The sequence below is a fragment of the Apostichopus japonicus genome, chromosome 20 (genome assembly GCF_037975245.1).
Source record: "Apostichopus japonicus isolate 1M-3 chromosome 20, ASM3797524v1, whole genome shotgun sequence".
Taxonomy (NCBI): Eukaryota; Metazoa; Echinodermata; class Holothuroidea; order Aspidochirotida; family Stichopodidae; genus Apostichopus; species Apostichopus japonicus.
In genome coordinates, this window is record NC_092580.1 from 21,005,879 (window position 1) to 21,022,787 (window position 16,909).

A 16,909-nucleotide genomic window follows, 5' to 3' on the forward strand; every position below is an offset into this window, starting at 1 on the left:
TACAAGTATTTTGTGCATTCTCATATCCCCTAAGATATGCCAATCCTCCTAAAACACAATTATTTTCACGCGTGATGTAGGCTATGTCTAGTCCTAGAATTTATTTATAAAAACACTCTTTATTAAGAAAAGACAGCCAACCAAAGGGGGAATACAGTTATAGTTCCAGACGTTGGTACGACTTGCTTGAATGATTTCGCTCGGCGCCAACAGCTTCATAACAGGTTATTGATTTCAATATTTAATTGATAACAAGTCTTTCAAGTCCCTCTCGAAACCCAAGGAAAAAAAAGGGGGGGTCAAAGGTAGAGAAAATACCTTCGTAATCAAAGCCTCCATAATATTTCTGCAATTCTAGCAATGTTTGGAAAAATCTGATCGAATTATAGAAGGAGCATGCGGATCGATAAAATAATCCTCGGTTATTAATTTATAAATGAATGACCAATGAGGCTTGTATAATCATGAAACTCTCTGGTGTGAGTATAAGGAAGGTTTGGTAAGGATCACAAACATTAAAGATAGACCAAGCGGTAAGGGTGCCTCCATCAATATGAATAATAAGTGTTCTACGAAGGCGAACTAATTAGGAATAGTGGAGAGGTTTGAGTTTTTCTGACTCTTCTTTAGCGAGTTGATATCCCATGTACAAGATAAGTGACAATAATAACCTTTGTTATATAATATTTATCCATCTAAGCATCATAACAATTTGTGATTCGCTGGCCTATACGTGTAACGTTTTAGGATATTAGTTGTAGTATCATAGGAAATTATATTTACTAGCTATAGAATGCCGCGTCGTTCTGTCATGGATGCTAGTGTGGTGATCTTATCACTCAATGGCAGTAAACGTCGTGTGTTCGTGTGGTTTAATTACCAGTAATTAATAATCAATCAATCGATCAATGTCATGTATAAAGCTCTAATTTCATGCAAATGCTCCAGGATGGCTCTAAATCACGAATTACTGCAGATATGGCTCCCTGAAAGGGATGGGCTTGTCATATCATGAAGTACTTGAATGTGTCCTAATGACTTTTCCACATTCCTACAGTATGTTCCACATGGATAATAAGCAGATAGATCTCTGTCCCGAAGAGAAACATTATTAGCTCTGGGCTCCACAAGATATGGTGAAAAAACCCTGGATGACTTGCTTCGATTTTTTGCTGGAAGATGCCTATATGATATGACAGCCGTTATTGTGAATAGCCTAACTTGAATAACAGCATGGATAGGCTTTATGAGGGCAGCAGACACTACTGCAGATTGTTATTGCTCTCCGTCATTCTGACTGCACGTTATCAACTCATTAAAATAAGATTTGTTATTATAACTGCATAATTTATCACTACGTCATATTTTCTAATTGCAACTACAAATGTCAGAGTACAGCTATAGGTAATTATAACTTATAGGTTTTAATATTTGTATCATAGTTTTCCAAACTAAAATTCACATTCACATAAATGTTCAGTGACATGTTTTTTTTTTTGTTTTTTTTTGTAGAAAATTGAACCTTTTGCAAGCTGTTAAAAGCGGGATCAAATGCTAGAGAAACTCATATTACGAAGGCAAATTAAAAAAAAAAAAAACATATAAATATATATAAAAACACACAAATATTTGGGTAAGATTCGATAAGAAATTACAATGATTCAGACATCATTTTTGTACTATGGGATTACAACAGGACATGATTTTGGTGTATTGTTTATGATGCAAGTGTTACTGAACAATATCTGTCGTTTTTGTTTGGTTCAATTTGCATTTGCATGCCATGGTGACAATTCACAGTAAATTTCTCGAAAGAGTTTTACAACATATTGGCATTTCATTAGCTCGGCAAACTTACTTTCGGTTGCTATGGCAATCGTAACCCTCTTGTGGCATGAAATACTTTGTACATTAAAGAATAGTTAAACAAATAAGTATAATCTCAAGATGAAAGAGCCAGCGTAATTTTCTAATTTATATTCAACTGCTATTAGCGTACCGTATAGTCTGTGTAAACAGTATTTATTAACCAGACACGGAAGGAGTGTATATATAGCGAGAAGCAAAAAATCAGTCGTAATGGCCGCGAGCGTTGATAACGAGTGATCTTAATAATTCGACATTTGCTAGTGAAATTGATTAATTTGAATTGCCTAATTTACTTAAGCAATTTTTATAACTTACACTCTTTGCCTTGAAAGAAAGAACAAATTCACTGTCATGCACTGAGGATTACAGCTCTGATTTTTGTATGCAGTTGTTTTTTTTAAGTGTTTTGAGAAGTTTCAAGACATAACACAGAAGCTTGTCGAATCGAATGTTGAAAGTTGAAAGAGAATATAGGCCTAGTATAGAATAAGAAATATCATCCAGTGTCATTTATCGCGGAATGGGTAACACATCCATCGAGCTATATGGGTTTTTTCATATAACAAACATACATCTGGCTATCCTCTAGTCACGCTAGTGAGGAAAATGAAAAACAAAACCACATACTTGAAATTGGAATGACTAATAACGTTGAAATAGTTTGGAACTGAATGTGTCATGCATCTGTCTCGAGGCAGTCGCATTCACAAAGCCTCCCCACCTCTATCGTCAGTCGGGGGGGGGGGGCGGGGACATTCCTTCGGGTCCCATGACGTTCTTCGGCGGAGTGTCGGAGCGGTACATCCCCTAATCCCCCCCCCCCCCTCTCTTCCTCCCTCTTTGACACTGACACAAAAGTTTAAGCTTACGTTAAATCTAACAATATCTAATCTAAATCTAATTTATACTTTAAATATGCCTTAGAAGGCGGCATTCGACGTCTAAAGTTTTATTTTTTTCGGGATGTGATGGGGAAGCGGGGTACCCCAATGCCGGCATATATGGGAATCGGCTTCAAAGGCCCTACCATAAGGGTTCATGACCCTACCTAATTCCCCCACACAACTCTGAAATGCTGTGCACGCCACTGTCTAGAGGACTGGCGACATTCTCTAGACACGTGATTATGACCTTCCTATATTATACCTTAGTACGACGATTCCTTTCAACTATTAGAATATGCATATTTGTGAGCAGGTGGTATATAACATATAATACCTCCAACGCACTTATATCATTACTAGAATGTACATGATGTTAAGGGTACACATCAGCAACTTTTATATCGTATACCAAAAACTACACAATATATCACAGCGTTTTCTTTTTGGATAGCTGTCTCTTGAATCTTCAGAAACGAAGCAAAACTATACGAGGTTTCCTTTTCTTCAATGTTCATAAACTACAGAAGAGTTATGACATCACTTGTTTTCTTAGACGATCCAAATTTAGATATCATGTTTACATTAGTGGATTGTAATGAGCTATTACAGAGAGTAGGGGTGATTTATTACAACTGTACGCCGTTACGGTCTTGATGGCTCTCCGTACAGTGTTTATATATGACTTTCATTACTATATGAATGATAATTATGGCGTACTGAACAATCATAATAATATATCGCAATATATCATCTGCTCATCTGTACCTTGGACTTTATGCCATCTTTGGGTAGAAGATTTATTTGAGATTGAAATGAGAAATACATTTGCACGGATATAATCATATGCGGATAGCTAATGGGACATGTAATGTGCAGTATATATACGACATTGTGGTGAGAATACACACACAGGGACATAGCCTGAAAGGAAATTAACATAGCATGGTGCTGCCGCATAGCATCAATAACTAATGAGGTATAAGCAAGCGGCACTGACGTTTGCAATGTCGTTCAGATTGGCAATTTATGGTAAAATCGAAGAAAAATGCATCCCTACACATAATCGTCAAAATGATCACCAAAAATGACATTTAAGATTAATGTGCAAAAAATGCCAAATTTGAATGATTAAATTATTGAATTTAAGTTAATGTGTGACTGAAGTACTTTCTTTCTTTCTTTCTATGTTTGGCAAACAGTTTCACTGTATTGATTAACCTTTTCTCGTTCGTGTAGTTCACGAGGTTATGAGTAAATCGGGTAAAACAGCTGTCAAGTACTCCGAATTTTTCCGACGGGTTCCATCCCACTGATATAGAGTGTAATGCAGAAAAGTAGGTTAAGCGTGAGTGCAGTTCTTTTCAGAAAGTGGATATATTTTAACTCGAAAACACGCACTGTTTGCAAGAAAGGTCTCTCCAAAAGAGTGACACTTTATCTATTCGAGTTTTGAAATGATAAGGAAAGACTGAGGGGAGAATGTAAACATGTAAGGATCACATATAACAACTAACTGTTCTATTAAATTATTGGCCTGGGTATGTCATAGTATGGGGAAGTACGGGGGGGGGGTGGTGGCTGTTTGTTGTAAACGGAAGGTGTCTTTCGCATGTTATAACTATGAAAAACAACTGCCAAATGTTACTAAACTGTGGAAATGGTAATGGTGAAAGAAATGTCATCATATAATGTAATAGCTATTAACTTTCATAAGAGTTCATTTGTTTCTTGGATACGATATATTTTAATTACTTGTTGTTAATCGCTTATAGAAATGCAAGGCCAACAATAATAAGTAAATTAGATTCAACGTGATAATTAAGTTTGCGATGAACAACTCTCCAAAACTCCGAAGTAGGTTTCTTATGCCATTTTGAAGATTTCATGCTCTCTTTTTGAGGGGGGGGGGGGGGGGCGGGGAGGGTTCTTTTTACAAAGCAGACTGATTCAAACTTTGAAGGAATACTGGAAGTGACAACACTGAGCCACTTGTGTTTCCTTTGTGACTAAGGTTTCTGTATATTTTATTTTTAGTTTTGCGTTAATTTACATCAGAAAAGAAAGTTAAGTAAAACTTTATTACTCCATTAATGGAAATTGTGGTACTCACACAAGTCATAACAAATATATAAATCTAAGAACACGTATACAGATAATAGTAATAAAAAGGTAAGATAGGGTTTGAAAAAAAAGTTAGTTTCACAGTATTCTACGAATGACTGCAGCTGTTGAAGGTATATGCCCGGTCATCGTTTTCATGGATATAGACCCGCCATGGCAGTATCATCGGCAAATTTGATAGGAGGGCACCCCCCCCCCCCATCTCGCACAACATCTTAATGTCTGACGAGAAGGGAGGGGGCCAGGAGAGGCTACAGCTTCAGGCCCCGGGTCTACTAAAAGGGGCCCGGTAAAATACTGAATAAAGAAATTGAATAGTGTATTTTCATGAAACATGAAGAAAAGCAAAAGAGGTGGCCGATAACATAATTCTCCGTGATGCCCGACCTTATACCCTCAATGCCACTGAACATCTCATCCCTAATAATAACCTAAACCCTCTCATAATAACTTACCTCAGTTCTTGGCTATATGCAATTATTCTAATCACTGTGATTTGTAATATTAACGATCAAATTAAGTGTTTGACTCAAAGGCTACATAAGTTTTATTTTGAAAATTTAATCAGATATATGCTCGTCGTTCTATCACTAAATGCATGTGGAAAAAAAATAATATACATCTTTTATCCGACATTAATTTCCATCCTCATTGAGTCTGATAATCTCTGAATTGGCACCTGACATTTTCTCCCATTAGATATAGTGACTTGACATTTCATAAGATCCTACAGCTATATGGTATTTGTGAACATTTTACGATACGGATATAAAGGGAGAAAAAGAAACAAGAACCTCGTTCTGTAGAGAGGAAATGAGTTCTATACAATTAGTTATATATTTAATTACGCTAAGGTGAATGTATTTTGATCCACACATTCGTTTATTTTATTTACACTCCTATACAGTCATATTTTCTCCTTTTATTGAGAGTTTTTATCGTCACCGCGAGAAAAATACCCAAAATAACGAGGAAATTGAACAACGGCGTTTAATAAGGAAACGAGTTACATGAGACACGTCTACATAAAGGTTATATGTTTACAATTTATTGATAGATACAAAACTTGTTTCATATCAATCATCTTTCCTTCCTCCGCAAGTCCAGTTTGACAGTATATAGCCTATACACTGTAACTATATAGCTGTTTGCATATATTAGATAATGTTACATGTGATAAATCCCAAAGGAATCCATCACATAAGAGTAAAACTTCAAGTTTCATTGTTCAAATGGATTTATATTCGTATGTCATGGGCGTATCCATAATTTTATGGAGGAGATGTTGGACTTGTGTTTGTTGAATTACCACTAATTCTCGATATAATTTCTAGTCTAAGTCTGCTTCAGATAGCACCATTTGACGTCTACACTTTATATTCCCGGGAGTAGGACCGCCCCGCACCCCCTACATTGAGGATGCCAGGGCCACACCGCGCCCATTTATCAAATCCTGGATATGCCTTTATGCCATAAAGTTTCGTGCTCCTATCTAAATCAGTCGGGTCAATTTAAGAATCCCCCAACCGCCCCCCCCCCCCCTCCCCACTTCGCGTCACCTTTGATATTCTGTTCACGTTACTGTACATATCATATACACGAAGTATATACGTGGTGCACAGTGATAAGTAGAAAGGTATACAAATATATACTTAAAAAACAACATCTTTGACCACAGAAGAAAAAAATGTTTCAACAAGGTACTCATAATGTCACTTAGACAGTGTTCATGTGATTTTCGTAAACATTTATTTATTCAACTAACATTCGTTTCCTTGTCATGTTTCTCTGTGTACATTAGCACGAAATATCAACCACGGTTATCAACAGCAAGGTCAGGCTGTCCGAATACAAACGGCTGGATTCATTAAAGACTTTAACAACTCCGCTGGTTTAATAAAGACACGTGTTGTTGAATGTCACACTAAAAATACGACCGACAATAAAGACGATATTGTACATAGCCATATATGAGAATGATACACTGCTCTTGTGAGAGGCTTTGATGGGTGAAGTCAGTATGTAGGCTTAGACTTGCTCAAGTCATCGATCGTATAATTAGTGCGAATGATCATTAAAAGTTTGATAATTCCCAAATGAAAAACCAACTTTTCTTACTTGTTTGGGAGAGTTTTTTTATCTTTATCATGCAGACCCATATGATGTTGGTTTGACTTTCGTCACCTTTAAATTACCTATTTTGGAGTTTAATGCGAACACACTTATTACATAACTCAATCAGAATATGGTGGATTTGTCGACTTAACTCTATATTTCAATATATCAGCGGTGACTACAAACGAAAACACACGGAATTGATGTCATATATAATTGACAAACGATCTTTACTGTGCTCTATTCTCTTTCTTTTCCCTTCTTTTTAGCTATCAAAATTCCATTTATTCTAGGGACGATTCGCCGACCGCTACTTTAAATTTAGGTCAATTAAATCTAGGCTCGCTATATCTTTATGTCATCGTTGCGGAAGGTAACTTATATGAATTTACGGAATCTGCATATAAATGCACAACTATGAATAATTCATACTTGGAGATTCGAGGTCGCAATGAAACTTTTAATGAGCAAAATTTTCCAATCTCGGTCTCTAAAATAGAATCCGTGGAAGTTAGGTTCATCAAGATTGATGAGATTATAACTGTTCATACAATAACCAACGATGTTTGAGACTTTCATTCAAGAACAATCAGTATGTAAATTTTACAACCAGAACCAACGGTGTGTTAGAGTTTACAAAGAACAAATTATATATAAGACAGTGGCGGCGGAACCGGGGGGGCTTGGGGGGGGCTCAGCCCCCCCAATGAAAAAGTTGAGGGGGCAAATGCATGATAAGCCCCCCCAATATTTACCAAGGCTCCGAAACGTGCATCTGCCCATTTTTTCAATGCATACTTGTCGATCTGTCTGATGCACACGTATACTATATAGGTGTAATAATTTTAGTAATTGCTGGGGGACCCTCGGCCCGTCCCCTGGCTATAGACCACATTGTCACCCCAACCGCGTCTTCACGCCCCGTGAAAAGTGGAAGCAGTGAGTGTGAGTACCAGTGGCGGCGGAACCGGGGGGGCTTGGGGGGGCTCAGCCCCCCCAATGAAAAAGTTGAGGGGGCAAATGCATGATAAGCCCCCCCAATATTTACCAAGGCTCCGAAACGTGCATCTGCCCATTTTTTCAATGCATACTTGTCGATCTGTCTGATGCACACGTATACTATATAGGTGTAATAATTTTAGTAATTGCTGGGGGACCCTCGGCCCGTCCCCTGGCTATAGACCACATTGTCACCCCAATCGCGTCTTCACGCCCCGTGAAAAGTGGAAGCAGTGAGTGTGAGTACCAGCAAGCGTAACACAACTTCGTCTTAGGCCAATGACTTGCCTCATTTCAGACAATTTTCCAACATCCCCTTACTTTGTGGCGGAGCGTCCATATATACAGTCAGGGGGCGGATGCCCCCCCCCCCCTGACAGACTCAAATGGACTGCTGGCGCCCTTTTCAGCTTTTCACTATACTTCTTACTTATTCGCTATTATTGACTATTTTATTGCGCTCTCATATACCTATTGACATTTGTCATATTCTGTTGGTGTAATTTTCCGACAAAATGGCGACGACACCTATTTATTCTCCGTTTATCTGCAAATTAGCAAGGCCCGGAAAGGGTCATTTCCTGCAATCTAGGGAGTATCTTTACTCAAAATTTTCTGTACGCTCCGCGCCAACATGTGGTGGCGCTCCGCTTAGATAGTGTCGAAAGCGCCCCTACAGACCATTCTTGCCCCCCCCCCCGACCAATACCCCTAGCTCCGCCACTGCCCTTACTACACTAAAAAATGTCTTTGCGAGTACACTACGAGTATAATTCTCTTAAAACACCATCGAATATACAAATTTCAATGTTTTTACAGACTTTTACGTGCAATCTGAGAAATTGCAGGCTTGAGACACATATTTTAGGGCTAGGTATTCGCAGCATAAAACACACGGGAAGTGCCGTTTCCGGCCATCTGGAGGTTTGAAATAACCCAAAATTTTCTTGTACGCTCCGCGCCAACCGATGGTGGCGCTCCGCTTAGATAGTCTCCACACATTAGCCCCCCCAATAATTTTTCCGTTCCGCCGCGCCTGATATAAGATCGTATACAAGAAGAAACGCTATGTACAATATCTTACAAGAACGTACTAAAATTCTATAACAGAACCAACCATATATGCAGAATTTCATATATACAAGAGCCTAACGTATGATTTCATACACACGAACAACCGATATATAAGATCCCATACAAGAGGACGAACAACGTGTAAGGTTTCACACAGGAACAAACAATATGTAAGATTTCATACAAAGAACAAATGATTTGTAAGACATCGTAAGACATCATACAATAACAACTATATATGAGATTTCATACATGCAAAATATGTAACATTTCATACAAATCACAAACGATGTGTTATAGATTTCATAGTTGAAGAACAACAAACGATATGTAAATTTCTCAGACGGAGTAAGCATTCATTACTGAAATAAGTCAAATTATCCGTGGGTCATCACTAGCATAGCATATTATTTGACCATAAATCTAATAAAACTATATTGCCCAATTAGCTACACACAGCGTATTTTCACGCATATAAAGAAACGAAGAAAGATGTTTTACTGTAGACAACTATATAACCTCCCCTGATCCTCCGTTCCTCCCTCCCTCCCCATCCAGCCGTTTCTCCTTATGTTAATAACAAAATCAAGCTACCAATAAATGTAACTTCGTTCGTTCTTTAAATCTGAACCAAAGTAAATCTTCTTATCGATTAATCGATAGATTTTTCAGTTATATCTACGACATAATCTACCTTTCGGCCAACCTAGAAATGAAATTAGCTTCTCAGAACTATATACGGCATGAGGCCGAACTTTACTTCTTGTGTGTTACGTTTCACCCCTAAAAAATGCTATCAAGCATGATGTCTAAGCCCAAAGCAAAGCTGTGTTTAATTTATAGGAGACCGGTCGAGAGAGTATATACAGTATTATATTGAAGTAGATTGGTACGAGCAGGTGGCTGCAGCGAGCTGTTGGTGAAGAAGCAACCATATATTACATGTGCTGTCCTTTAATATCAAAGAGGCCAGTCGCAATCCACAAGGGAATAACCTTAACATTGTTGTACGTTGCATAGGCTATATATACATATATATAGGCTATATATATATAGGCTATATAAATATATATGCTACATATATATATATATATACTATATATATATGATATATGTATAGGCTATATATATGCTACATATAGAGGCTATATATAGGCTATGTATAGGCTATATAGGCTTTGTCAACGTTATGGGATTGATGTTGGAAAGCAAGGATGAATTTGTTCCAAGATAAACGTTTATGACGGGAATCTCTTTGAAGTTAAATGACACTTTCAATCGCTTTATTCATGTATATATAGCAAGAAGCAGACTACTGACAAAGGATAGCCACATACATTGTTCACATGTAATAGGCAATGCTTCATTGTAACCATGGAGATTAATGCGCAGTTATCAGTCAGAGTGATAAGCGGCCTACATGTCACGTATGTCTTTATTAAACACATCGTTGATTTAGTGTGATAGGTTACTAAATCAAAATACATGGTAGTTTACTGGCAGTTTTACGTCATTCACATCAATATTCATGAGTAGGCGGAACTAACTAAACACGAGAAACCTGATGAATCTCACTCGGGATGAACAGCAATTACCGATCACTGTGTATCTATCTATACTTGCTGATTGACATAACCATTGTCACTCTGTCACTGTCACTCTGACCATGCACCATTGTCATTCGAATCTTATTCAATTAATCAAGTGATTAGCTTGTTGGTAATATGATTGATGGGAGATAATTAATTAAGTACCCACACTTCTTTACCGTTGTTTCCTTTATAGTTAATTTGCAGATGTTAAAAGGGGTAATTAAGTTATATTGTTCAATCATGCCAATAGTTACAATGCACAGATTGGATAAGGTATGAAGTTGCAGGCAGACAGAAAAAAAGGGAATGTTCAGTATTAATTGATTAATAGAATACTTATCTTTTATAATTGATCTATTTAGATAACCCAATGCAAAACCCAACTATTGTGTTGCATTAATAGACACTGAAACATTATTAATAGACGTCTGCGGTACATGACAGCTCCCCCCCCCCCTCCCGGAACTGATGACGTCAAAGCATATCGTCCATAAATCACTCGTGCAAACTAAGATGTCACTTTCCAGTGACGGTGATGCGGTGCTCCAGGACGGAAGTCTCTTGTTGCACGTTCCAATTAACCATAGATAATTTTGATATACGGTCACAGACGCTGGCATTCGTAGTTTCCGTGTACACACTTCACGACGAATCATATTCCCTAACGGTCAATTTATGTAAAGCTTAATTTATTGTCCACCAGTAAACAATATGCATATGCAGTATTTAAACGTATACAATTTAATGGTTACGAGTTTGTGACGTCATGGAATCGGTAATTTAAACTCTTGGAATGAATATACATTAACTTTGTTTGCATATTTATCAAAATTGGGGCATCATGGAATTTGGGGGAGGTGTGTGTGTGTAGGGGGTGGGGGGGGGGGGGTGGGGGTGTACTACTGTATGTTATTGGGTAGTGCAAGGTTACTATAGAGTGCAAGTCAAAGAGGACATGATGGGTAATTTCTATTTACACACATGGTGACGGCATATTATAACAAATAAAAAAAATATTTTTAAATAAATTGTAATAATTAATTTAAACATTGATTCTTTATTTCATTAGTTGTAGACGTGATATACAATTCCCGTCATTAAGGTCAATATTTATCGGGCTGGTGGGGGGGGGGGGGGGGTTGTAGCAGGCTCTTCTCTAGCCTATGCTTTGTCATCTACTATACTCTGGTTAGATAAAAACAAAACGTGTGTAATCTTTTGTCTATTTGTTACCCTCCTCATTTCTTAGGAAAGAAATTGGAGGTATATATATATATATATATATATATATATATATATATATATATATATATATATTTATATTTATTTATATATATATATATATATATATATAAATACAAAACAAAAACCTGCAGTACAATCATTTTGACTGTAAGCTCCTTATTAAATCACGCGCGAAAAATCTGGAATTATACTGAATTGTCCTATCTGTAAGGATCTTATGCATAATCAAGCTATCATTACCCGTACGGATATATTTGTACCGTTTAAAAAAGTAACCTTTAAAGACACAAACATCTCTTTCTCTCTCCGCTCTCTCTACCTCTCTCTCTCTACATGTATACGCTGATGGCATTGAAGCTAAGTAGACATACGTCAATGTACCTTCAATCGTGATATCCTTGACAAGAACATATTTACCCTGTAGCAGTTGCAGCTTTTCCCCCCTCTCTACCAGGTCTGCAACGAGTTTTTTAAATTATGAGTGGGGTAAACTGGAAGGTAAACTGAAATTACAATTTCAAAATGAATCCAACGTTTAACTTCTGTTCTGGATCGTGGAATGGAATGAAATGAAATGTTATTATATTTTAACCAGATGACGGAATGACTGTAAGGATTAATAAGATTGAGACTGGGAAGTATAGAATTGTGTGTATGTGTATATTTACGTGTACGGGTGCGCGTGCGCGCGCGTGCGCGCGTGTGTGTGTGAGTAAAAGCGAGGAGAGCTAAAACATTGGAGACGCTGAAATATATTTTACAGATTTTTTTTAAGGTCTAAAATCTGCAATGTAGAATATAAGCAAAAACTGTTCCACAAAATTAAATGTATAAATTGTATTCAATTTTCATACATACATGCTTCAGAAGTACATTTTATAAATATTTCATATTTTATGTCAAATTTCTTATAATGAATCTTGATCACGAAGAAATACGAATACCATCACTGCGTTGTTCATAATGTCTTTGTTTTCCTATCTACAAGAAACGGTGACTTGTGACTGGCAACCCTGACCCGTACCACCCTCACCGCCCCGCTCCCGCCCCCCCCCCAATACGGCCAACCCCTCGCCCGTCCTACCCCTGTTCCGTCTATAAGGAACCACTATAGGAATATTAACCTTGAATTGTTCAGTTGGTGCGCTAGAATTCATATTACTGTGAGGAACACCCGCGTTTTTCGCATCCCGTACTTCATTTCAAAATGAGACCTTTTATAAAGTTTTTCAAGGTTACAACAGACGTTGGCGTGTAATTGCTTTACCATACTTCTAAATTGCGAAAGGTTCATTTCTTGTAAATATTACATTCGGAACCTTGAATATGAAATTGTCAATTTGTTTAGTTTGTGGATTATTAGCTGTGACTATACATGAATATGTCATTACATTTATCAATTTTGAGGGAAGTTAAATGTTATATTGTGTACCACTGTATACATTGGTCGTATAGTAAAAATTGCTCCCCCCCCCCTATGGTTGTTCCTGTATTTGTTAAAGGAGGTCACGGAATTTTTCAATAAACTGGAACCATAGGAACTCAAATTTAGGAAATCCTACAGACTGCAATATTTAAGTTACGGGTATATATTGAAGTATAACACATGTATAACAGTATTATATACTATAAACTCTACGTTAATTTGTAGGTCAGTGCATACAGTAAAATATATATACATATACACATTTCCCTTAAACTATATTTCTCGCTAAGGGAACTACAAAACTGAGCTAGAAACTGTCCTTCGAAGAAAATAACTGCAGTAGTGTTTGTCTACTATTTTCATTTTTATTATCATAACTTTCAATATATTTTCCTTTTCTACATTTTGCTTTAGAGTTTGCTATAAATATGATATCTTGGATAAAAAAAAACACGTAAATATATTTCAAGGTGAAAATAATATAAGAAATTTCATTTCAAGTTTTCAAATTACTTAAATCAAAGTGGTTTCAATGTGTGAAACAAAGGATCTTTCCACTGTTTATGGATATGAGTGACCTTCGGGTATACATAGAACACAGCACGATATTTGACGATGAGGTAGAAATGGCTTATCGTAGCCAGCAGTCCACTTTTCGCATTGTGACTCGACGCTTTAATAACCGTACTGCGGTATATAGTCATTCAAATAACATAATATCGCGAAAGGTCGATTTTGGCAATTAGCGAAATTTGAAAAAAAAAGCGACTCACAGTTAGTACCCCTTTCTCCTTAAGGAAATCTATATTTTTATATCATTGAAGTGGAATATCTAACAGTTACCATAGTAACTCATGGTAAATTGGATTTGAATGGTTTTAGTGCATTATGCTCGTATATGCATTTATACTCCCTTCTCTTTCAGCTAATGGTTACGTCTATATAGATGACATCTTTATAAATCATAACGCCTTGAGCAAATCAAAATTTACACACAATAGCCATGTGGACGAATGAATGTACAGCTATCTATGGGTTAAATAACGAACTCATGAGAGGCGCATATTTTACCTGCGGGCATGCATGTGAGGCCCATAATGACTAATGTTGCATTCATTACATATTCACTGACATCCCTTTGGCTATACTTCCTGTATAAGGTAATCCCATCAATAAGAATTTGCTTTTCAGTAAAGAATTCATAATGATGTAGCCTATTTTAAATAATCATTTTGTAGGGCTTTCTTTTCAACAGAGAATATGAGATAGGTATACATTTGACGATAGTTATATAGTAAAGATGAGAAGTATATTTCATAATCTAAAACGGCTGGTAACGGCTGGAATCTGTAGTTAATATGTAAAAGGGGTGTATGTAATAATATATGCAACACTGTGTGGTGGTTATTTCAGCGTCAAGCATAACATCAAATATAGTCTCATTATTTGAAATTCTATGAAAACCTTAGATTTTATATGTTTGGGTTTTATCGAAAGTGGAAGTTCAAATGATGATAGAAATGGTTCATAGAATTAAAGCCTAATAATTTGGTTTAATATGAATTTTCGTGGCTATTTTTAAATAATGACAGAATTATCAAGCATATACAACTAAATTTTTGTGGTAAAAAAATACATCTTACACGATTCATCGAAATCGTGAAAAGCTCGCCTTCAAATTGCACAAGTTGCACGCATTGAGATATATGATGTCTTGCAGGGATCTTGAGCAACGGTATCAATTTCAGTGTGGATTGAATGATGAGAACTTGTGATAATATTTTGGAACCGCGAGTTAATGTCTTCTCAACCCTCCTCCTCCTTCCCCCCCCCCCCCAACCCAACAACTCCTAGTCACTTCATTTGTTCCCTCCTCTGCCCGAACCCACCACGCTTCTCACAGCCATGGAGGTGGAGGGGCCCAATATACAGCAGCATAAACCTAATGCTGAATACTGCGTATAGCGCTTTCTTGTGGGTAGCTAACAACTAAAACTATACGTCGATTAACTAGCAATGAAAATTGACTGTCATGATTCATAATACGCACTGACCCAAAATGACCTTTCAATGCACACGTGACATGTTGGAATTTTGCTTTATTTTTGCCTTACTTTGCTTTAAATTTGTTTGCTTGTTAAAGTGGTTGTTTTTATGTAGCTTTCACGCCTTGATTAAACGATGAAGTTGGAACATTATGAGCTTAAAGATGGGTGACATTTCATCCGGTTTGTAAATATTTCCTTTCCTGAATATTTGTCATAATAATGCTAAGGCCTTGAAAGAAATCTGCCCTACAATTGCCCAAAACGGATCAGAAGAAACGTCCACGAATCCTTTTTTTCACAGTGGTCTCTGTAGATACCTTGGAACTGCCGTTATGATTATAAAACATAATCAAGAAGGCTTGACTGAATCGTAATCCACTGAAAACCTTAATAACCTAATTGAGAGAGAGAGATATACGCAACAAGGCATTAGCATATATCCGTTGTTATAGGTAATTTCTCTTCCATTCCTTCCAGATAACAAATAACAAAATTAAATCAAAATTTCTTTTATTCAGGTAAAATAAAACACTGTTGTCAATATTTCCTTTAAATTCCTTAAGTCTGAATATTAACATCAAAGTTAAATATTAAAGTCTATGGATAGGCCTATACCTATTTACACGATGTTCATTCCTTGCTATATATAAGCATATTTATCACATAATTATAATTCAAAGATTTTTTTCTCGCAAGGTGTTTGTTATTTTATCAGCGTTGTCCAATTTTAAATCTATTTTAAGGATTACCATACCCTTGTTCAGAAGCTATTTATAGAAGAGAAATATAAGTAAGAAGACTAAAATCTAATTCCCAAGCACAAGAATATAATGTGTGAATTAGTGATTTACTTGTGAAGAGAACTATAAAAGACCTGTAGCTCGGGCTGTCATTGCCGTATACAGCTGGTTCGGCTTTTACTCATAGACTTGTAATATCATCACGTAAAATAATAACAATTAAATATATAAATACGTTTTTTGCAATAAATTCAAGAATTACTTCAATACAATGTAGTTTAGAGCTTATACGAGCGCAGCTGAAACAAACGACATAGGCCTAACGTAGCCTATTATGCAACAATGCTTACAACAACACAAAGACGTTTGCTTCGCACACGTATATTGACTCGCGCATATAACGCCATTATATACAAAGGCGTGCATGCTCATCGAATCAATCTCACCGAGCATATCATACGGTAATATGACAGACTAGTTCTGTATCCTTGCCATTATAGTTTATTACAAGCTACTGGGAAGAGTTTTTTTATATTCTCCATGTCCCTACCTTTAAAATTCTGTTATAATTCCACGGTAGAGAAATCCAATATTATGTCCGTTCTGATTATTCCAAATGAGATCCAGCACATCTCGTGTTTTAGATTATGTTATAATAAAAAAAGAAGGAAGCAATACAGAGAGGCTCTGAAAGCCTACCGAAATACAAAGTGTGCATGGCAGAGCACAAATTAAGCACAGGGCGTAATTTTTTCCTAGCCCGCGATACTACACAGCACGATATATATATTTATCT

General features: G+C 36.7%; 1 protein-coding gene across 2 annotated transcripts in view; it reads right to left on the bottom strand.

The window, feature by feature from the left end:
• The window catches only part of LOC139960969 (uncharacterized), a 47,316-nt gene extending 30,407 nt beyond the window's left edge, over window positions 1-16,909 (bottom strand). For both annotated transcript variants that reach the window (XM_071959708.1, XM_071959707.1), the window contains exon 1: window positions 16,664-16,909. The gene's annotated coding sequence lies outside the window, so the exon portion shown is untranslated. The remainder of the gene's footprint in view (window positions 1-16,663) is intronic.